This window comes from Centroberyx affinis, unplaced genomic scaffold, assembly GCF_046629955.1.
Source record: "Centroberyx affinis isolate AG114_WGS23_722 - 3 ecotype Tasmania unplaced genomic scaffold, CSIRO-AGI_Caff_v1 ptg000188l_1, whole genome shotgun sequence".
Classification (NCBI taxonomy): Eukaryota; Metazoa; Chordata; class Actinopteri; order Beryciformes; family Berycidae; genus Centroberyx; species Centroberyx affinis.
The window spans coordinates 1-20,849 of NW_027278883.1; the positions used below are offsets into that span (position 1 = coordinate 1).

General features: G+C 44.8%; 22 non-coding genes across 22 annotated transcripts; 7 read left to right on the forward strand and 15 right to left on the reverse strand.

The window, feature by feature from the left end:
• Positions 1-8,078: 8,078 nt before the first annotated feature.
• trnak-uuu (transfer RNA lysine (anticodon UUU)) lies at positions 8,079-8,151 on the reverse strand. The gene has a single exon. It is a non-coding gene; the product is annotated as a tRNA-Lys (tRNA).
• Positions 8,152-8,808: 657 nt separating this feature from the next.
• On the reverse strand, positions 8,809-8,881 carry trnaf-gaa (transfer RNA phenylalanine (anticodon GAA)). The gene has a single exon. It is a non-coding gene; the product is annotated as a tRNA-Phe (tRNA).
• Positions 8,882-9,209: 328 nt separating this feature from the next.
• Positions 9,210-9,282, forward strand: trnaa-agc (transfer RNA alanine (anticodon AGC)). Its single transcript has one exon. It is a non-coding gene; the product is annotated as a tRNA-Ala (tRNA).
• Positions 9,283-10,806: 1,524 nt separating this feature from the next.
• On the reverse strand, positions 10,807-10,879 carry trnak-uuu (transfer RNA lysine (anticodon UUU)). The gene has a single exon. It is a non-coding gene; the product is annotated as a tRNA-Lys (tRNA).
• A 1,861-nt stretch (positions 10,880-12,740) lies between these two features.
• Positions 12,741-12,813, reverse strand: trnaf-gaa (transfer RNA phenylalanine (anticodon GAA)). Its single transcript has one exon. It is a non-coding gene; the product is annotated as a tRNA-Phe (tRNA).
• A 338-nt stretch (positions 12,814-13,151) lies between these two features.
• On the forward strand, positions 13,152-13,224 carry trnaa-agc (transfer RNA alanine (anticodon AGC)). Its single transcript has one exon. It is a non-coding gene; the product is annotated as a tRNA-Ala (tRNA).
• Positions 13,225-13,612: 388 nt separating this feature from the next.
• Positions 13,613-13,685, reverse strand: trnak-uuu (transfer RNA lysine (anticodon UUU)). The gene has a single exon. It is a non-coding gene; the product is annotated as a tRNA-Lys (tRNA).
• Positions 13,686-14,113: 428 nt separating this feature from the next.
• trnaf-gaa (transfer RNA phenylalanine (anticodon GAA)) lies at positions 14,114-14,186 on the reverse strand. The gene has a single exon. It is a non-coding gene; the product is annotated as a tRNA-Phe (tRNA).
• A 338-nt stretch (positions 14,187-14,524) lies between these two features.
• trnaa-agc (transfer RNA alanine (anticodon AGC)) lies at positions 14,525-14,597 on the forward strand. The gene has a single exon. It is a non-coding gene; the product is annotated as a tRNA-Ala (tRNA).
• Positions 14,598-14,985: 388 nt separating this feature from the next.
• trnak-uuu (transfer RNA lysine (anticodon UUU)) lies at positions 14,986-15,058 on the reverse strand. Its single transcript has one exon. It is a non-coding gene; the product is annotated as a tRNA-Lys (tRNA).
• Positions 15,059-15,486: 428 nt separating this feature from the next.
• trnaf-gaa (transfer RNA phenylalanine (anticodon GAA)) lies at positions 15,487-15,559 on the reverse strand. Its single transcript has one exon. It is a non-coding gene; the product is annotated as a tRNA-Phe (tRNA).
• A 338-nt stretch (positions 15,560-15,897) lies between these two features.
• Positions 15,898-15,970, forward strand: trnaa-agc (transfer RNA alanine (anticodon AGC)). The gene has a single exon. It is a non-coding gene; the product is annotated as a tRNA-Ala (tRNA).
• Positions 15,971-16,358: 388 nt separating this feature from the next.
• trnak-uuu (transfer RNA lysine (anticodon UUU)) lies at positions 16,359-16,431 on the reverse strand. The gene has a single exon. It is a non-coding gene; the product is annotated as a tRNA-Lys (tRNA).
• A 428-nt stretch (positions 16,432-16,859) lies between these two features.
• On the reverse strand, positions 16,860-16,932 carry trnaf-gaa (transfer RNA phenylalanine (anticodon GAA)). Its single transcript has one exon. It is a non-coding gene; the product is annotated as a tRNA-Phe (tRNA).
• A 338-nt stretch (positions 16,933-17,270) lies between these two features.
• On the forward strand, positions 17,271-17,343 carry trnaa-agc (transfer RNA alanine (anticodon AGC)). The gene has a single exon. It is a non-coding gene; the product is annotated as a tRNA-Ala (tRNA).
• Positions 17,344-17,731: 388 nt separating this feature from the next.
• trnak-uuu (transfer RNA lysine (anticodon UUU)) lies at positions 17,732-17,804 on the reverse strand. The gene has a single exon. It is a non-coding gene; the product is annotated as a tRNA-Lys (tRNA).
• Positions 17,805-18,232: 428 nt separating this feature from the next.
• trnaf-gaa (transfer RNA phenylalanine (anticodon GAA)) lies at positions 18,233-18,305 on the reverse strand. The gene has a single exon. It is a non-coding gene; the product is annotated as a tRNA-Phe (tRNA).
• Positions 18,306-18,643: 338 nt separating this feature from the next.
• Positions 18,644-18,716, forward strand: trnaa-agc (transfer RNA alanine (anticodon AGC)). The gene has a single exon. It is a non-coding gene; the product is annotated as a tRNA-Ala (tRNA).
• A 388-nt stretch (positions 18,717-19,104) lies between these two features.
• On the reverse strand, positions 19,105-19,177 carry trnak-uuu (transfer RNA lysine (anticodon UUU)). The gene has a single exon. It is a non-coding gene; the product is annotated as a tRNA-Lys (tRNA).
• Positions 19,178-19,605: 428 nt separating this feature from the next.
• trnaf-gaa (transfer RNA phenylalanine (anticodon GAA)) lies at positions 19,606-19,678 on the reverse strand. Its single transcript has one exon. It is a non-coding gene; the product is annotated as a tRNA-Phe (tRNA).
• Positions 19,679-20,016: 338 nt separating this feature from the next.
• Positions 20,017-20,089, forward strand: trnaa-agc (transfer RNA alanine (anticodon AGC)). The gene has a single exon. It is a non-coding gene; the product is annotated as a tRNA-Ala (tRNA).
• A 388-nt stretch (positions 20,090-20,477) lies between these two features.
• trnak-uuu (transfer RNA lysine (anticodon UUU)) lies at positions 20,478-20,550 on the reverse strand. Its single transcript has one exon. It is a non-coding gene; the product is annotated as a tRNA-Lys (tRNA).
• Between the last annotated feature and the right edge of the window lie 299 nt (positions 20,551-20,849).

The following is a 20,849-nucleotide window of genomic DNA, read 5'->3' on the forward strand; positions in this document are numbered from 1 at the left end:
CTATAGAAAATACTGTTCACCTCAGCTTTCAGATGGTAAATACTATAGAAAATACTGTTCTCCTCAGCTTTCAGATGGTAAATACTATAGAAAATACTGTTCACCTCAGCTTTCAGATGTAAATACTACAGAAAATACTGTTCACCTCAGCTGCCTGCCTAAAACTGCCTGTTTTATTCTTCCATAACCCTTTTTAATGTTTATCTTAATGCCTTTTATTGTTCCCCATGATGAAATCGGGGGATATAGATCAGTCTGCTTCTTTGTTAGTTCGTTTGTCTGTCCGTTCGTCACATTCAATATCTCAGCCACTGATTTTGACGATTTTTGTATAATGATGCATCTCACCACTGAAGGCATTTTCATTACACTGCCCAAAAGAGGGCACTACAATGACGGGTCAAAATTTTAAATGTTTAATGGCCTAACCCTAACCCTTCCACACCACATGATGTAATGACATGAAGTATGGTGAACATACAAGTACTGTCACCTTTTCCAGCTTTGCCAATTCATTCTCTATGGAGCTGTGTATCACAGACGTCAGTGTTGTCAAGTATGGCTCTATCTTAGTAGATCAGTGAACATCTGCTTTTGGACTTCATTAGGAAAATAGATGGTTTTGACTCCTGTATTTATGATATGATTAAATCTTGCAGTATTTAGATAAATAATTGCAATGTGAGTTTTTTTGTCTAGATTGTGCTGATCAAAGAAGCACAAACACACACAGAGCCTAAGAGCACTTTTCTGAGGCAACGTGCACCCACACACATGCACGCACACACACACACACAGTCCTACCAGTATTTTGAGACAGGCCAGGTCTTTGCGATGATATGCCTGTAGCCAGAGTCCGTAGTAATCTGTGGCGTAGCAGCAGAAGATCAAAGCACTGTAGTTGGAAACTGCTATCAGTGCTAATACAACCAGAGCTATCATCATCAACCTACAAGAGAGAGAGAGAGAAACAGAGGAAAAAGTGTTTGATATCAGCACTCTTGAGTTAGGGCCTTATGTGTGTACATATTGTACCTGCACGGGGTGTATAGGGTTTTCGATCAATGGCAATGACAATCAACTCAATGGCAAAATAGTAGTAGTAGTAGTAGTTGTAGTAATAGTAGTACACATACTCTCTGTCCCATAGCAGTAGCCAAATCATGTTCATCACCATGTTGGCCAGCCAGCTCCCATAGAAGCCCAGGGGCAGCAGACACAGAGCCCAGGATCTAAACAGAGAGAGGGAGAGAGTGAGAGAGCGAGAGAGAGAAATGTCAGTTACATCTGCATGTTGGTCAACTGGCTGCAGGAGACAGGACAGGACATGGGAACAAGACACACATACCCAACATAGGGATATTAATATGCACTTCCATTAGTGATATCACTACCAGTCTCTCTTTAGTGTTTGCATTGCAAAATTACAAATACAAATTTGCAGTCTGTTAACAGCAGAGCCAGCCATATATGTTACAGCTCACATAGCTCACATCAAAAACACAAAATACATATTTGCATCTGGATATAATAGGCTAATAGACTACTAGCTTAATCTCTAATAAATAGGTGGTGATATATGTTATCAGACTTGCTGTATCTACAATACACATTAGATACTATCTAAAATACTAAAAGGAGTCCTCTAAGACAATCCAATGAGCTGTATGTACATGAGTTAATAAGCAAAGTGTCTGCTAGGGCTGAATGATTTTGAAAAAATATCTAATTACTGCGATTATTTTGACAGATTTTGCAATTGTGATATGATTTGCGATATTAGAGGGAATGATCATTTTTACATCATTATTCTCATTTTCATTGAAAAATGTATTAAAATGATTACGGTGTGATTTTTGCGGGGATCTGTACCAAACAAAGATGTCTTCTTAAGTCTGTAGAATATGATGTGTAGGCCAGGACATCTCTGCAGCACCACAATATTTACTTTAAAATGGTATTTTGACACATTTCACCTTTAACAAATATTGCGCCTCCTGCGATTTGAAAATTGCAGTAGGCCATATTGCGATTTCGAGAAAATTTTGATTGTTCAGCCCTAGTGTCTGCATTCTAGAACAGAATATCTTTGTCATTGTACAAGTACAACGAGATTAAGTTTGCGACTTCCATACTCGATGCAATAAAAGAACAATAAATAGGTAAAAATAGAACAATAAATACAAGAAATATAAACTACAGCTCAGATGTGCAAAGCAGCAACAAAACCAGTACAGTACGGGAATGTAGATATAGAGTCTTCATAAAACACAAAGTGGATGAATGTATTAATCCCTGAAAACTGAGGTCTGTTGTTAGCTTACCCTCTGAATACATAGGTGGTGAGGTATATGACCATCAGGGTAAGCCAGGTATAGATGACGCCCCAGATGGAGAAGGTCCAGCCAGCAGGAGTGATGTCTGTCTCAAAGCGGCTCGACACATTGCCGGTAGAGGAGTGGAACGGACCTGGAGATAGAGAACAGAAAACATAAGCCAGAATTCAGAATTGGTCACAATTAGAGATGTACTGAATGAATGAATTACAAAAAGTATGGTGAAGCAGCTTTCTGTTCTTATGCACTAAAGATTTGGAACAAACTCCCATTACAGATAAGACAAGCAACTTCTGTTTTAAGTTTTAAGAAACAGCTCAAAACCCATTTTTATGATCTTGCTTTTAATTAATTCCACCTTTTTATTTTAACACCACTGTTATTAATTCATACTTCCTTTATTTTTCTTATACTTGTTTTCTATTTCTTATACTTGTTTTATGCTTTTTATATCTAGGATTGTTCTTTATTTTTTTCAATTTATTTTATACTTGTACTTGTTTTATGCTTTTTATATCTAGGATTGTTCTTTATTATTTTTAATTTATTTTATTATTATACCTGTTTTATATTTCTTATACTTGTTTTATGCTTTTTATATCTAGGATTGTTCTTTATTATTTTCAATTTATTTTATACTTATACTTGTTTTATGCTTTTTATATCTTAGGATTGTTTTTTTATCATTATTTACTGATTTTTTTCTTTGATCTGCATTTTATTATATGAAAGGTGCTATATAAATAAAGTTTATTATTATTATTATCATTATTATCATTATTATTATCATTATTATTACTGGAGGGTAAACCCGACAAACTCACTTTACCTGTTTTTTAGTTATGGAATAGAGTTTATCACCTTTCAAGGCTGACAAATAGATTCACAGTGTACATCACAGTAAAGCAGTATTAAACTGATGGAAATGATATGGTTATATGGTCCTAGTTTACTTTTTATTTACCACTACATCACTGGTTACAATACACTTTCCCCAGTGAAGAAAAACAAAACAGAACAGATGAGTCAGGCTCCAATTCACAGTTGGCTGACACAAATTCCTCAGACAAGGCAGTTGTGTTATGAGTTATGTGGGAAATTAATGTAGAACATATGGAACCACTACTCCAACCAAAGAACCCTTCTTTCCCAAGCTGACTTCATTCTGTTCTTTAATGACCAAATTATATGTTACAATTAAATCCTATTTGTTCTCTTCAACTAAACTCTACTCTCTGACTCAGGTCCAGTCCTGCCTGAGGTCAGTTTTTCCTTCGAGACTCCAGCTGGAACCACAGGCAGTAAACTGACCTTGGAACAGAATTCATCATCGTTGTGTAACAACAACCAATGAGGTTTTATGGGTTTTATGTAACAACATAAGCTGCCAACACTTCCTCGTTGCTTGGGAGTATCCCTTCTGTTTAAAAAAAAAAAAAAAACACGCCACGCCAAAATACTTAAAATTCTGGCAGTTATACAGTATATTACCTTGTTTGTCGGCAAAGGTGCATACCAGAACATTACTTAAGTGCTTCACTGAATTGTTAGGGGTAACTCTTCAATTCGGCACACATCCAATATACCAAAAATAACTTATTTCAATAAATTGTCGGCTTTTGGGATTGATTAGCCATCACTCCCACTATCCTCTTCAACCAAAATACACCGGGGAGGGCAGCGGTGAACGGCGTGAACCAATTGAAATGCTGCTTGATTGATCACCAACTGTATCTGCAGAAGGTCTTAGGTCAGTTGCACGAGGTGGAAACTTTAAATTCCCGTTTTTTTTAATGCAGTTTGACATGACATTCTCACCGTACAAGACAATGGGGCGTATCGGGGCTGTTAGCAACAGTTAAAATTAGAAGGAAGACTATTTTCCGAATTGAACACCGAACACAGAGTCAAAGACCATTTTAAGAAATACAATATCGTTGCCTACTGGAGAACACTGAAGCCTCTATACATTTGAAAACATGTCCGTAAACACATGGTCATGTAACTCACCTTTGCCCGCCCCAGCCAGAGCGTTGACAGCTATAACTGCCATAAAAACCACCGCACACAAGACGATGACAATAACACGAAACACATTACTCTCCCGCATTTTCTCCCAATAGTTAACGTTACGTCGTTAGCTGTATGTTTGTTGGTCAGTTGTTGAAGAGCTCCAGGAAGGCTGAGAAACAACCATAAACTGAAAAAATTTCCACGTCGATTTTGGCAGCTGTGTTATACCAAATGCTGCCTTCAAGTGTTCCTCGTAAATTTCTACTTCCTAGTTCGAAAGTTGTATAATACAGTGGTTCTCATCGGGTACCACCAGGGGTCTTTGAGGGGGTTCCAGGGGGTCCCCAGCAAACTGATGAATTATTTAACTTCAGCATTATTTAATTTACAAGAAGTTAACACAATTAGAGAATGTAGAAGAATGACTGATTTGATCGTTATCTCTCTACCTACAATAGTCATTGGATTCTGGACAAAATCATATCTAACAATAAAAATAATCTCAGATTTGGGTCTGAGAGACAAAATCTCATCAAATGGGGGTCTGTGGCCCTAATGTGGACCAAATTAGAGTCCTTGAGATGCAAAAGGTTGAGAATCACTAGTATAATAGGCTAAGTCTTGTCGCTCACCAGATGCTTTTGGTGAGACGGGTCAGTCATAACAAAATGGACATTACAACAAAAGTAGTTTTTAGTAGAGCAACTTTGACCTGGAGTGGCAAAATGCAAGAGAGAAAATGGGCATAAGGCATGTAATTGTTTATTTATTAAAAACAAAAATCGTTGAAGTTAAACAGAGTGGGGGGAAAAAATCATACAACAAAACTAGGTTGTACTAAGGTTGGACGTTTTGGTGGTAGATGAAATATGATGTAGCGACTTTGCCATACCTTAGGGCAATGGTTCTCACCCTGGGATTCGGGACTCCCCAGGACATCATGAGGGGTTTTGAGGGGTCGTGAGATGATTTATTGGATAGGGAAAACATATTTAGGCTATATCATACAAATTTATTATGTCTATTTTTTGTATTTTATTTATTTATTTTTACTTTTTATTTATATCTTTTATATCAAATTGATATGTTAAGCTTGTTGTGAAGATATTGCTTGGTTTATTTGATTGTAAATTGCTTGTTCTTATTTGGGAAACCTATCTCTTTTTGTCTATCTTTTTGTCTATCTATTTTTGTCTATCTCCTCAATACAAAATGTCCACTTTCCCATATTTACCACTTTTTTGGATCATTGTTGTGCGCTTAAATTGGAATTTAGATATTTCAGACAGCACTTGAAAGCAGCAAAAGTCCTTTCTCTTCTTCTTGTCATGAGTTTTGAGGCAGATTAGATGCATGTGAGGCGTACTGCTGCCCTCCATAGGAAATGAATAGGAATATAGACTGCTCACTGTAAAAACTGTGGCCAGCGGGGTGCCTGTCCTCTGTCTTCTGAATAAACAACTGCCCACTCAATATGTAAATAAAAATAAAAGATGTTGTTCTCAAAATGTCTTTTCATCATAGCTGTATAGGCCCATGCAAGATGCCAAATACATATAAAGACTCCAACACAAACCATGTACGAGACAACTTGGAAGGAGGTCTACTCACTGAGAGAGTCCATTTTATCCCATAAGTTTAACATAGGCTACATAACATCAATCAGTAGTCTCCCTAGTTAAATGATAATTCCGGTTATTTTCAATCTGGGCCTTACTTTCCTAGTTTTTGCCCATCATGATGATTGATTGTGTTGAAAAATGTAATCACTTCACTGTAGAGCGTCAACGCACACACACACACACACACACACACACACACACACACACACACACACAGGGCCAACTGTAATCTCCAACAGTTGAATCCAAAAAGCGACTAAAACACATCCTTTCAACACAATAACAGTCATAACTTAAATAGACAATACATTGACCAGTTCAACTGTACGGCAGCGTATTGATGTCACAGTGAAAAAAGAAAATCGTCTCAGTATCTCATTATAACAAGATTTTTCTTTTTATAACAATATATTTTAACGTTATAACGACATATTTTAATGACATACCAACATATCTCGTTATAACAAGATACCAAGAAACTTTCAAATGTTGTTATAATGAGAAAAAAGATCTATAACCTAATGAGAAAACAGCCTATGGACATAACGAGAAACGTTTCTCGTTATGAGATAAGTTGGTATGTCGTAATAACGAGAAAAGATGTCATTATAACGTGAAAATATCTTGCTATAACGAGAAAAAGATCTACTATATTTTTTTCCCACTGTGACATCAATACGCTTTCGTACAACTGCATTGAGAATCTGATGTTTATCTTCTTATAACAGAGTTCAGTCGTCTGTTAGCGGAGAGATTTTCCAAAGGCCTCTATAAGTGAAACATCTATAATCTATATGAGTTATGAAAGTTCATAGCAGTGCTGATATACAGTATAACAGCAGTTATTTCTGGTCGAGTAATTTGATTGGACAGAAGGGATTCCATGTGTGCTGATATACAGTATAATAACACTACATCCTGTGGAAAAAACAGCGGCAACCCAATGAGATATCAGTTAAGGAAAGAAAGGCAGTTTTATTTGAGGGGAGAGGCTGGATTGTTAAAAAATCTGTGATAGTTTTATTGGTTAGAATTTGTATTTATGCCTACTGGTGCACGGTGATTGCCTGATATTCAGACTGAAGAGGTAACCACTAAAAATACACTGTTTTCCAGGAAGTAAAAGCAATGGGATTTTGATATAAAAGACTTATTGATAAATACAGTAGGTGTATGTTACGGCATGCAAACAAGGTGAAGAAGTCATAAAAAGTTATATGGTGTGATCACAAAAGGGGGGTATCCTAGGAAGTGCTATTCCTACTATTTCTGGTGATTTTGGTACTTGGAGGTGTAAAGTAATCACAATAAAAAAAGCAGAATCATATTACTATGCCGTTTCCCCACAGTCACCAACTAAAAAACATGCCCCCTTGTACAAGCCAGTCAGATTTTACTCCAGATTCTACATAGACACTGGACTGTCTAAAATTGACCAATGAGCACTAACTACTCATTGGCATATTTACGCCCCAACACCTGCAAACTTCGCCCACCGTGTCCGCTACTTCTGCGACTCTTAGTAATGAGCAAGATGACAAGTAAAACAGGCAACGCCAACTGCTCTGTTTCTGGCTGCAAATCAGCCAACAAGTCCTTACATCGACTTCCCAAAGATATGGGACTTCGTTCTCAGAGGCTTCACTATTTTTAGTAACTGCATATCCTCGAAAGTCAGCCACCACTTTTTGGTATGTTCTGCACACTTTTCAACCGACAGCCTAATGAATGAGGCTCAACACATCGCCGTATTTGCAGGGAGACATTTACTCCAAACCAGGATCAGTACCAACCATCCGGGATCCAAGAGTAAGTAAGAGATCAATGCTCTTTCATGATTTGGCTTGAAACACCAGTGCCTTGCACTTCACATTGCGGCGACAAATACCTGCTCCGTGCGCCGAGCGTGGCGTGTGCTTGTCCTCGGCACCAACTGGGCTTGATTTAGAGCTGCGATTCTACAGCGTACTGCTGCAACGGTGGGAGCGTTTGCTTGACCTTCAATGTACAAAAGCCCAGTGCAGCAATTGTAGTCCTCCTTGGTTTGTTGCCAGTGTCCTCGCTTGGGGCGATTGGTTTCACATTGCTTCAGCAAGTGCTACGCGCACGCCTGAACAGGGACTTGAACCCTGGACCCTCAGATTAAAAGTCTGATGCTCTACCGTCTGAGCTACCCAGGCTCTCAGTGCCTCTCCAGAGTGTCCTTGATCGTACAATTCAACTGCCAAGGTCATTGTTGCATGAAGGAATAGCAGAAAAATCACGCCCAAGTTTGTGCAGCGAAATGTGCTGCAACCAATCATTCTGCCATCTTCCGTAGGGCGGGATAGGAAAAGGGCGCCGGTTTTGTATGCAGACACATCTGTGTTGGTTACTTTGCTTTTGCATTCCAGTCTTTCAAACCGAGAACCTTGCTTTGCTGTGCCACCATATTTGCAACCTAACGCCTGTTGAAAAGGCCCATTGACGGACAGTTTTCAATGAACGCAAATTATAAGTGAATGCCAGCCACTGATTTAAGAATTGTGTGGAACGCTAACATGAAGCTAGGTCCTGCCCTGTCAAAGGGTGCAGCCCGTTTGAGTGTTGCGAATCAAAGCGCCAATGGAGAAGGGAGTTATCTCAAACACTTAAACGCTGTCCTCCAGTGCGAGACGGAGCCCTATGCATGCTTGCGTTCTCCTAAAAGGGTATTTCTTTGTAAATGTGCGCCGTGTTTTGGGAAATCACGCGCCAGAAAATCACGGGATTAAAACGTTTGCCGCGCCAGCTGTTACGGACATTGGGAAATACATGGCAACCAAAAGGGACGATGTTACACAAGTGACCTCCGCACTTGCCGAAACCCGGGATCGAATCAGGGACCTTTAGATCTTCAGTCTAACACTCTCCCAACTGAGCTATTTCGGCTTGTCGTCAGAGAGCCATCCCATGCACCGCCAGGGACCGCAACCGGCATGTGAAAGGATCACTGGGCGCGCTTGCAGGGACATGTATCTTCCAATGCACTTTGCATATGTTAATTAAAGACTTCTGCCTCTAAAACTGAAGAGCTCGGCCTGCTGTGCCATCACATTGGCAATATAACGGCTCTTGAAATGGTTCAGTGAGCACCGATTTTTAACGACTGCAAGTTGCCAGACACTGATTTATCAATTTGGGGTGACCCTAATAGACAGCGAGGTCCTGCCACAGGGTGAAAAGTCTCGAGGCTTCCCTATGGCTTGGCTTACAGGCCGGGGAATTAGCTCAAATGGTAGAGCGCTCGCTTAGCATGCGAGAGGTAGCGGGATCGATGCCCGCATTCTCCAAATGACCTGTCCATCCTATGACAGGGGCTTGTCTTTTGAACAAATAAGCCGTAGCCATTTGTAAAAACCCAGGATTTAAACTGGATCTTTGCATCCGGAGTTCAACGCTCTTTCATGATTTGGCTTGAAACACGAGTGCCTTGCAGTTGACACTGCGCCGACAAATACCTGCTCCGAGTACTGAGAGTGGCGTGTGCCTGTCCTCGGCACCGAATGGGCTTGATCTAGAACTGCGATTCTACAGCGTACAGCTGCAAAGGTGGGAGCGTTTGCTTGACCTTCAATGTACAAAAGCCCAGCGGAGCAATTGCAGTCCTCCTTGGCTTGTTGCCAGCGTCCTCGCTTGGGGCGATTGGTTTCACATTGCTTCAGCAAGTCTGCCCTGCAAAGGCAAAAGACCTTAACTCGCCAGAGTGTAGAACTGAGAAAAATGACTTTAAAGTTTTTTTGTTGTCCAGCCAAATGAATTGTAGGCAGATTATTGGAAATGTGGCAATTCTTTGTTTTTTTAATGAAGTTATATATCTACATAAAAATTTTGGGCTCAAACTTGACCTTTGACCCTTATTCGGAAGTTACTGTACTCTGCCTTTGCATTGTCTGCAAAATAATAAGGGGTCATGCCAAGGCAAAAGGCATTAACTTACATTTGATCGCTCACTTGGTTGGATTTAACTTCTCAGTGGACATTGTTTGCAATGGATTTTTTATCAGGTTACAAGAAAAGGTTATTTAATTGTGAATTGTTATACTGCTGAGCTTGTGTGTGTGTGATTAGGCTACTTAGGAGGTGTGTCGTGTGTCTATGCGAGCCCTAACCCACTTGCACTGTTTCCTTGGCTGTCAGTGTCGGGCTGTCACAGGCTGGCACTGACTAGCCTGCATGACACGAAAAAAGCATTCATTGCGTATGATTTACGATTACTTATAGCTGGCAAGCCATCTAGTTATTGTTTGTTCCCAATGCTTTGTTTGCATTCTGATTGCATATGGGAGCAGTTTAGTTTTGTTTGTCAAGTAGTTAGCCTAAGCTAGCTAACGCTAGCTAGCTCGCTAACAAGTAACATTAGTAAAAACAACCACTGCAACACTATTTGCTTTACACTATATTCAAGCTACTGTGTGTGTGTCAGAAATGCTTCGATGACAGATATTAATACATAGGTATAACACCGTAACTCCAGCGCGGTAAACAGTAACTTCACTTGATGTGCAGCAAAACAAAGGCAGAGCACCTTAACTCCTACCTTAACTCTGAACTGAACGGGACTGAGTGTTCCAGAGTGCAGCGAAACAAAGACAAAGAACCGTAACTGATGTTACGGGATTCTGCCTTGGCTTTTCTAGGGCTTTTGGAAGTTACAGCAAAGACAACCTACTATTTTCTACAAAAAACAACAAAATTGACAGATATTTGTCCACTTGAAAGCTGATCTTTAATGTTCCAAAAATCACAATAACTCATTTTCGACCAAAATTGAAGTCAAGGCCTTTTGCCTTTGCACAGCAGAAGTGCTACGCACACACCTGAACAGGGACTTGAACCCTGGACCCTCAGATTAAAAGTCTGATGCTCTACTGTTTGAGCTACCCAGGGTCTCAGTGCCTCTCCAGAGTGTCCTTTTTTGTTCCTACAATTCAACTGCCAAGGTCATTGTTGCGTGAAGGAATAGCAGAAAAATCACGCCCACGTTTACACTGGCTACCAGTCACTCAGAGAATTGATTTCAAAATCTTGCTGCTTGTCTACAAATCACTCTGTGGCTCTGGGCCCAAATACATCTCTGACTCAGATTTAAATTTCAATTGCCACATCAAATCGGTAACTTCGTCAGCTTACTACCATCTAAAAAATATTGCAAGAGTCAGAGGACTAATGTCCAAACAAGACCTAGAAAGGCTAACCCACGCCTTTATTTCCAGTAGATTGGATTACTGCAATGGCCTGTTCACAGGGCTTTCAAAAAAAGCTCTTCAGCAACTCCAATTTATTCAGAACGCCGCTGCCAGGGTCCTGACGAAAACTAAGAAATATGACCACATTACACCAGTTCTAAAATCCTTACACTGGCTACCAGTCACTCAGAGAATTGATTTCAAAATCTTGCTGCTTGTCTACAAATCACTCTGTGGCTCTGGGCCCAAATACATCTCTGACATGATTGTGCCATATGAACCTTCTAGGACCCTTAGGACATCTGGGGCTGGCCTACTGGCTGTCCCAAGAGTTAGAACAAAACACGGTGAAGCAGCGTTTTGTTATCATGCAACACAGACCTGGAATAACCTCCCAGATGATATTAGACAAGCCCCGACTCTGACCACTTTTAAGTCAAAGCTAAAAACTTTCATATTTTACGCTGCCTACTCTACCCTGTAATGGCTAAAAACTTATCTTTTCAGCTTAGCTTTTAAATAACCTTAAATTTAACTCTTTCTGTTTAGGATCCCAACAGAGCTGACACGGGCAAGTACGAATTTTCATTAGTCTTGTCCAGGTAATGCTTACTTGCGCATGAGTGAACACTATATGTGGGGGGGACAGAGCTTTACCCTGTATGATTCTCATCCATCTGTAGATGGTGAGGTTTTTGACCAAGAGGAGAATCTATGATTCTCGTCTGCCTTAGGCAGTGAGATCTGACATAAATCAGATCAAGAGTAGAATCAGGAAGGACAGGGGAAAAGAAAATTACAGAAAAACATATGGGTTCACAATGTGCATCTAAAAGTGGGAGTATTTGTTGTATTTGTTGTGTTCTTTCATCTTTCTATCTCATTTGATTTGAACTGCACTAGTTTACTTTTTAAGTCTTTTATCTTTTGTATCTCTTGTCTGTACTTTTGCACTTTTTAATTGTAAATCTTTTACCTTTACTGTATTTTTATCACTCTGTAAAGCACTTTGAACTGCCACAGTGTATGAAATGTGCTATACAAATAAAGATACCTTGCCTTGCCTTGCCTTTGTATGCAGACACATCTGTGTTGGTTACTTTGCTTTTGCATTCCAGTCTTTCAAACCGAGAACCTCGCTTTGCTGTGCCACCATATTTGCAACCTAACGCCTGTTGAAAAGGCCCATTGACGGCCAGTTTTTAATGAAAACAAATTATAAGTGAATGCCAGCCACTGATTTAAGAATTGTGTGGAACGCTAACATGAAGCTAGGTCCTGCCCTGTCAAAGGGTGCGGCCCGTTTGAGTGTTGCGAATAGAAGCGGCGTTACTTTGCTTTTGCATTCCAGTCTTTCAAACCGAGAACCTCGGTTTGCTGTGCCACCCTATGCATGCCTACGTTGTCCTAAAAGGGTATTTCTTTGTAAATGTCCGCCGTGTTTTGGGAAATCACGAGGCAGAAAATCACAGGCTTAAAACGGTTGCCGCGCCAGCCGTTACGGACACTGGGAGATAGATGGCAACCAAAAGGGACCGCTTCCCGCAAGTGACCTCCTCACTTGCCGAAACCCGGGATCGAACCAGGGACCTTTAGATCTTCAGTCTAACGCTCTCCCAACTGAGCTATTTCGGCTTGTCGTCAGAGAGCCATCCCACGCACCGCCAGGGACCGCAACCGGCATGTGAAAGGATCACTGGGCGCGCTTGCAGGGACATGTATTTTCCAATGCACTTTGCATATGTCAATCAAAGACTTCTGCCTCTGAAACGGAAGAGCTCGGTCTGCTGTGCCATCACATTGGCAACATAACGGCTCTTGAAATGGTTCAATGAGCACCGATTTTTCACGACTGCAAGTTGCCAGTCAATGCCAGACACTGATTTATCAACTTGGGGTAACCCTAATAGACAGCGAGGTCCTGCCACAGGGTGAAAAGTCTCGAGGCTTCCCTATGGCTTGGCTTGCAGGCAGGGGAATTAGCTCAAATGGTAGAGCGCTCGCTTAGCATGCGAGAGGTAGCGGGATCGATGCCCGCATTCTCCAGGTGACTTGGCCTTCCTATGACAGGGGCTTGGCTTTTGAACAAAAGAGCCGTAGCCGCTTGTCAAAAGCCCGGATTTAAACTGGACCTTTGCATCCGGAGTTCAACGCTCTTTCATGGTTTGGCTTGAAACACCAGTGCCTTGCACTTGACGCTGCGCCCACAAATACCTGCTCCGAGTGCTGAGAGTGGCGCGTGCCTGTCCTCGGCATCAAATGGGCTTGATGTAGAGCTGCGGTTCCACAGCGTACCCGTGCAAAGGTGGGAGCGTAAGCTTGACCTTCAATGTACAAAAGCCCAGCGCAGCAATTGCAGTCCTCCCTGGTTTGTTGCCAGCGTCCTGGCTTGGGGCGATTGGTTTCACATTGCTTACAGCAAGTGCTACGCGCACGCCTGAACAGGGACTTGAACCCTGGACCCTCAGATTAAAAGTCTGATGCTCTACCGTCTGAGCTACCCAGGCTCTCAGCGCCTCTCCAGAGTGTCCTTTTTTGATCCTACAATTCAACTGCCAAGGTCATTGTTGCGTGAAGGTATAGCAGAAAGATCCCGCCCACGTTTGTGCAGTGAAATGTGCTGCAACCAAGCGTTCTGCCATCTGCCGTAGGGTGGGATAGGAAAAGGGCGCCGGTTTTGTATGCATACACATCTGAGTTGTTTACTTTGCTTTTGCATTCCAGTCTTTCAAACCGAGAACCTCGGTTTGCTGTGCCACCCTATGCATGCCTACGTTGTCCTAAAAGGGTATTTCTTTGTAAATGTCCGCCGTGTTTTGGGAAATCACGAGGCAGAAAATCACAGGCTTAAAACGGTTGCCGCGCCAGCCGTTACGGACACTGGGAGATAGATGGCAACCAAAAGGGACCGCTTCCCGCAAGTGACCTCCTCACTTGCCGAAACCCGGGATCGAACCAGGGACCTTTAGATCTTCAGTCTAACGCTCTCCCAACTGAGCTATTTCGGCTTGTCGTCAGAGAGCCATCCCACGCACCGCCAGGGACCGCAACCGGCATGTGAAAGGATCACTGGGCGCGCTTGCAGGGACATGTATTTTCCAATGCACTTTGCATATGTCAATCAAAGACTTCTGCCTCTGAAACGGAAGAGCTCGGTCTGCTGTGCCATCACATTGGCAACATAACGGCTCTTGAAATGGTTCAATGAGCACCGATTTTTCACGACTGCAAGTTGCCAGTCAATGCCAGACACTGATTTATCAACTTGGGGTAACCCTAATAGACAGCGAGGTCCTGCCACAGGGTGAAAAGTCTCGAGGCTTCCCTATGGCTTGGCTTGCAGGCAGGGGAATTAGCTCAAATGGTAGAGCGCTCGCTTAGCATGCGAGAGGTAGCGGGATCGATGCCCGCATTCTCCAGGTGACTTGGCCTTCCTATGACAGGGGCTTGGCTTTTGAACAAAAGAGCCGTAGCCGCTTGTCAAAAGCCCGGATTTAAACTGGACCTTTGCATCCGGAGTTCAACGCTCTTTCATGGTTTGGCTTGAAACACCAGTGCCTTGCACTTGACGCTGCGCCCACAAATACCTGCTCCGAGTGCTGAGAGTGGCGCGTGCCTGTCCTCGGCATCAAATGGGCTTGATGTAGAGCTGCGGTTCCACAGCGTACCCGTGCAAAGGTGGGAGCGTAAGCTTGACCTTCAATGTACAAAAGCCCAGCGCAGCAATTGCAGTCCTCCCTGGTTTGTTGCCAGCGTCCTGGCTTGGGGCGATTGGTTTCACGTTGCTTACAGCAAGTGCTACGCGCACGCCTGAACAGGGACTTGAACCCTGGACCCTCAGATTAAAAGTCTGATGCTCTACCGTCTGAGCTACCCAGGCTCTGAGCACCCCTCCAGAGTGTCCTTTTTTGATCCTACAATTCAACTGCCAAGGTCATTGTTGCGTGAAGGTATAGCAGAAAAATCCCGCCCACGTTTGTGCAGTGAAATGTGCTGCAACCAAGCGTTCTGCCATCTGCCGTAGGGTGGGATAGGAAAAGGGCGCCGGTTTTGTATGCATACACATCTGAGTTGGTTACTTTGCTTTTGCATTCCAGTCTTTCAAACCGAGAACCTCGGTTTGCTGTGCCACCCTATGCATGCCTACGTTGTCCTAAAAGGGTATTTCTTTGTAAATGTCCGCCGTGTTTTGGGAAATCACGAGGCAGAAAATCACAGGCTTAAAACGGTTGCCGCGCCAGCCGTTACGGACACTGGGAGATAGATGGCAACCAAAAGGGACCGCTTCCCGCAAGTGACCTCCTCACTTGCCGAAACCCGGGATCGAACCAGGGACCTTTAGATCTTCAGTCTAACGCTCTCCCAACTGAGCTATTTCGGCTTGTCGTCAGAGAGCCATCCCACGCACCGCCAGGGACCGCAACCGGCATGTGAAAGGATCACTGGGCGCGCTTGCAGGGACATGTATTTTCCAATGCACTTTGCATATGTCAATCAAAGACTTCTGCCTCTGAAACGGAAGAGCTCGGTCTGCTGTGCCATCACATTGGCAACATAACGGCTCTTGAAATGGTTCAATGAGCACCGATTTTTCACGACTGCAAGTTGCCAGTCAATGCCAGACACTGATTTATCAACTTGGGGTAACCCTAATAGACAGCGAGGTCCTGCCACAGGGTGAAAAGTCTCGAGGCTTCCCTATGGCTTGGCTTGCAGGCAGGGGAATTAGCTCAAATGGTAGAGCGCTCGCTTAGCATGCGAGAGGTAGCGGGATCGATGCCCGCATTCTCCAGGTGACTTGGCCTTCCTATGACAGGGGCTTGGCTTTTGAACAAAAGAGCCGTAGCCGCTTGTCAAAAGCCCGGATTTAAACTGGACCTTTGCATCCGGAGTTCAACGCTCTTTCATGGTTTGGCTTGAAACACCAGTGCCTTGCACTTGACGCTGCGCCCACAAATACCTGCTCCGAGTGCTGAGAGTGGCGCGTGCCTGTCCTCGGCATCAAATGGGCTTGATGTAGAGCTGCGGTTCCACAGCGTACCCGTGCAAAGGTGGGAGCGTAAGCTTGACCTTCAATGTACAAAAGCCCAGCGCAGCAATTGCAGTCCTCCCTGGTTTGTTGCCAGCGTCCTGGCTTGGGGCGATTGGTTTCACATTGCTTACAGCAAGTGCTACGCGCACGCCTGAACAGGGACTTGAACCCTGGACCCTCAGATTAAAAGTCTGATGCTCTACCGTCTGAGCTACCCAGGCTCTCAGCGCCTCTCCAGAGTGTCCTTTTTTGATCCTACAATTCAACTGCCAAGGTCATTGTTGCGTGAAGGTATAGCAGAAAGATCCCGCCCACGTTTGTGCAGTGAAATGTGCTGCAACCAAGCGTTCTGCCATCTGCCGTAGGGTGGGATAGGAAAAGGGCGCCGGTTTTGTATGCATACACATCTGAGTTGTTTACTTTGCTTTTGCATTCCAGTCTTTCAAACCGAGAACCTCGGTTTGCTGTGCCACCCTATGCATGCCTACGTTGTCCTAAAAGGGTATTTCTTTGTAAATGTCCGCCGTGTTTTGGGAAATCACGAGGCAGAAAATCACAGGCTTAAAACGGTTGCCGCGCCAGCCGTTACGGACACTGGGAGATAGATGGCAACCAAAAGGGACCGCTTCCCGCAAGTGACCTCCTCACTTGCCGAAACCCGGGATCGAACCAGGGACCTTTAGATCTTCAGTCTAACGCTCTCCCAACTGAGCTATTTCGGCTTGTCGTCAGAGAGCCATCCCACGCACCGCCAGGGACCGCAACCGGCATGTGAAAGGATCACTGGGCGCGCTTGCAGGGACATGTATTTTCCAATGCACTTTGCATATGTCAATCAAAGACTTCTGCCTCTGAAACGGAAGAGCTCGGTCTGCTGTGCCATCACATTGGCAACATAACGGCTCTTGAAATGGTTCAATGAGCACCGATTTTTCACGACTGCAAGTTGCCAGTCAATGCCAGACACTGATTTATCAACTTGGGGTAACCCTAATAGACAGCGAGGTCCTGCCACAGGGTGAAAAGTCTCGAGGCTTCCCTATGGCTTGGCTTGCAGGCAGGGGAATTAGCTCAAATGGTAGAGCGCTCGCTTAGCATGCGAGAGGTAGCGGGATCGATGCCCGCATTCTCCAGGTGACTTGGCCTTCCTATGACAGGGGCTTGGCTTTTGAACAAAAGAGCCGTAGCCGCTTGTCAAAAGCCCGGATTTAAACTGGACCTTTGCATCCGGAGTTCAACGCTCTTTCATGGTTTGGCTTGAAACACCAGTGCCTTGCACTTGACGCTGCGCCCACAAATACCTGCTCCGAGTGCTGAGAGTGGCGCGTGCCTGTCCTCGGCATCAAATGGGCTTGATGTAGAGCTGCGGTTCCACAGCGTACCCGTGCAAAGGTGGGAGCGTAAGCTTGACCTTCAATGTACAAAAGCCCAGCGCAGCAATTGCAGTCCTCCCTGGTTTGTTGCCAGCGTCCTGGCTTGGGGCGATTGGTTTCACGTTGCTTACAGCAAGTGCTACGCGCACGCCTGAACAGGGACTTGAACCCTGGACCCTCAGATTAAAAGTCTGATGCTCTACCGTCTGAGCTACCCAGGCTCTGAGCACCCCTCCAGAGTGTCCTTTTTTGATCCTACAATTCAACTGCCAAGGTCATTGTTGCGTGAAGGTATAGCAGAAAAATCCCGCCCACGTTTGTGCAGTGAAATGTGCTGCAACCAAGCGTTCTGCCATCTGCCGTAGGGTGGGATAGGAAAAGGGCGCCGGTTTTGTATGCATACACATCTGAGTCGGTTACTTTGCTTTTGCATTCCAGTCTTTCAAACCGAGAACCTCGGTTTGCTGTGCCACCCTATGCATGCCTACGTTGTCCTAAAAGGGTATTTCTTTGTAAATGTCCGCCGTGTTTTGGGAAATCACGAGGCAGAAAATCACAGGCTTAAAACGGTTGCCGCGCCAGCCGTTACGGACACTGGGAGATAGATGGCAACCAAAAGGGACCGCTTCCCGCAAGTGACCTCCTCACTTGCCGAAACCCGGGATCGAACCAGGGACCTTTAGATCTTCAGTCTAACGCTCTCCCAACTGAGCTATTTCGGCTTGTCGTCAGAGAGCCATCCCACGCACCGCCAGGGACCGCAACCGGCATGTGAAAGGATCACTGGGCGCGCTTGCAGGGACATGTATTTTCCAATGCACTTTGCATATGTCAATCAAAGACTTCTGCCTCTGAAACGGAAGAGCTCGGTCTGCTGTGCCATCACATTGGCAACATAACGGCTCTTGAAATGGTTCAATGAGCACCGATTTTTCACGACTGCAAGTTGCCAGTCAATGCCAGACACTGATTTATCAACTTGGGGTAACCCTAATAGACAGCGAGGTCCTGCCACAGGGTGAAAAGTCTCGAGGCTTCCCTATGGCTTGGCTTGCAGGCAGGGGAATTAGCTCAAATGGTAGAGCGCTCGCTTAGCATGCGAGAGGTAGCGGGATCGATGCCCGCATTCTCCAGGTGACTTGGCCTTCCTATGACAGGGGCTTGGCTTTTGAACAAAAGAGCCGTAGCCGCTTGTCAAAAGCCCGGATTTAAACTGGACCTTTGCATCCGGAGTTCAACGCTCTTTCATGGTTTGGCTTGAAACACCAGTGCCTTGCACTTGACGCTGCGCCCACAAATACCTGCTCCGAGTGCTGAGAGTGGCGCGTGCCTGTCCTCGGCATCAAATGGGCTTGATGTAGAGCTGCGGTTCCACAGCGTACCCGTGCAAAGGTGGGAGCGTAAGCTTGACCTTCAATGTACAAAAGCCCAGCGCAGCAATTGCAGTCCTCCCTGGTTTGTTGCCAGCGTCCTGGCTTGGGGCGATTGGTTTCACGTTGCTTACAGCAAGTGCTACGCGCACGCCTGAACAGGGACTTGAACCCTGGACCCTCAGATTAAAAGTCTGATGCTCTACCGTCTGAGCTACCCAGGCTCTGAGCACCCCTCCAGAGTGTCCTTTTTTGATCCTACAATTCAACTGCCAAGGTCATTGTTGCGTGAAGGTATAGCAGAAAAATCCCGCCCACGTTTGTGCAGTGAAATGTGCTGCAACCAAGCGTTCTGCCATCTGCCGTAGGGTGGGATAGGAAAAGGGCGCCGGTTTTGTATGCATACACATCTGAGTCGGTTACTTTGCTTTTGCATTCCAGTCTTTCAAACCGAGAACCTCGGTTTGCTGTGCCACCCTATGCATGCCTACGTTGTCCTAAAAGGGTATTTCTTTGTAAATGTCCGCCGTGTTTTGGGAAATCACGAGGCAGAAAATCACAGGCTTAAAACGGTTGCCGCGCCAGCCGTTACGGACACTGGGAGATAGATGGCAACCAAAAGGGACCGCTTCCCGCAAGTGACCTCCTCACTTGCCGAAACCCGGGATCGAACCAGGGACCTTTAGATCTTCAGTCTAACGCTCTCCCAACTGAGCTATTTCGGCTTGTCGTCAGAGAGCCATCCCACGCACCGCCAGGGACCGCAACCGGCATGTGAAAGGATCACTGGGCGCGCTTGCAGGGACATGTATTTTCCAATGCACTTTGCATATGTCAATCAAAGACTTCTGCCTCTGAAACGGAAGAGCTCGGTCTGCTGTGCCATCACATTGGCAACATAACGGCTCTTGAAATGGTTCAATGAGCACCGATTTTTCACGACTGCAAGTTGCCAGTCAATGCCAGACACTGATTTATCAACTTGGGGTAACCCTAATAGACAGCGAGGTCCTGCCACAGGGTGAAAAGTCTCGAGGCTTCCCTATGGCTTGGCTTGCAGGCAGGGGAATTAGCTCAAATGGTAGAGCGCTCGCTTAGCATGCGAGAGGTAGCGGGATCGATGCCCGCATTCTCCAGGTGACTTGGCCTTCCTATGACAGGGGCTTGGCTTTTGAACAAAAGAGCCGTAGCCGCTTGTCAAAAGCCCGGATTTAAACTGGACCTTTGCATCCGGAGTTCAACGCTCTTTCATGGTTTGGCTTGAAACACCAGTGCCTTGCACTTGACGCTGCGCCCACAAATACCTGCTCCGAGTGCTGAGAGTGGCGCGTGCCTGTCCTCGGCATCAAATGGGCTTGATGTAGAGCTGCGGTTCCACAGCGTACCCGTGCAAAGGTGGGAGCGTAAGCTTGACCTTCAATGTACAAAAGCCCAGCGCAGCAATTGCAGTCCTCCCTGGTTTGTTGCCAGCGTCCTGGCTTGGGGCGATTGGTTTCACGTTGCTTACAGCAAGTGCTACGCGCACGCCTGAACAGGGACTTGAACCCTGGACCCTCAGATTAAAAGTCTGATGCTCTACCGTCTGAGCTACCCAGGCTCTGAGCACCCCTCCAGAGTGTCCTTTTTTGATCCTACAATTCAACTGCCAAGGTCATTGTTGCGTGAAGGTATAGCAGAAAAATCCCGCCCACGTTTGTGCAGTGAAATGTGCTGCAACCAAGCGTTCTGCCATCTGCCGTAGGGTGGGATAGGAAAAGGGCGCCGGTTTTGTATGCATACACATCTGAGTTGGTTACTTTGCTTTTGCATTCCAGTCTTTCAAACCGAGAACCTCGGTTTGCTGTGCCACCCTATGCATGCCTACGTTGTCCTAAAAGGGTATTTCTTTGTAAATGT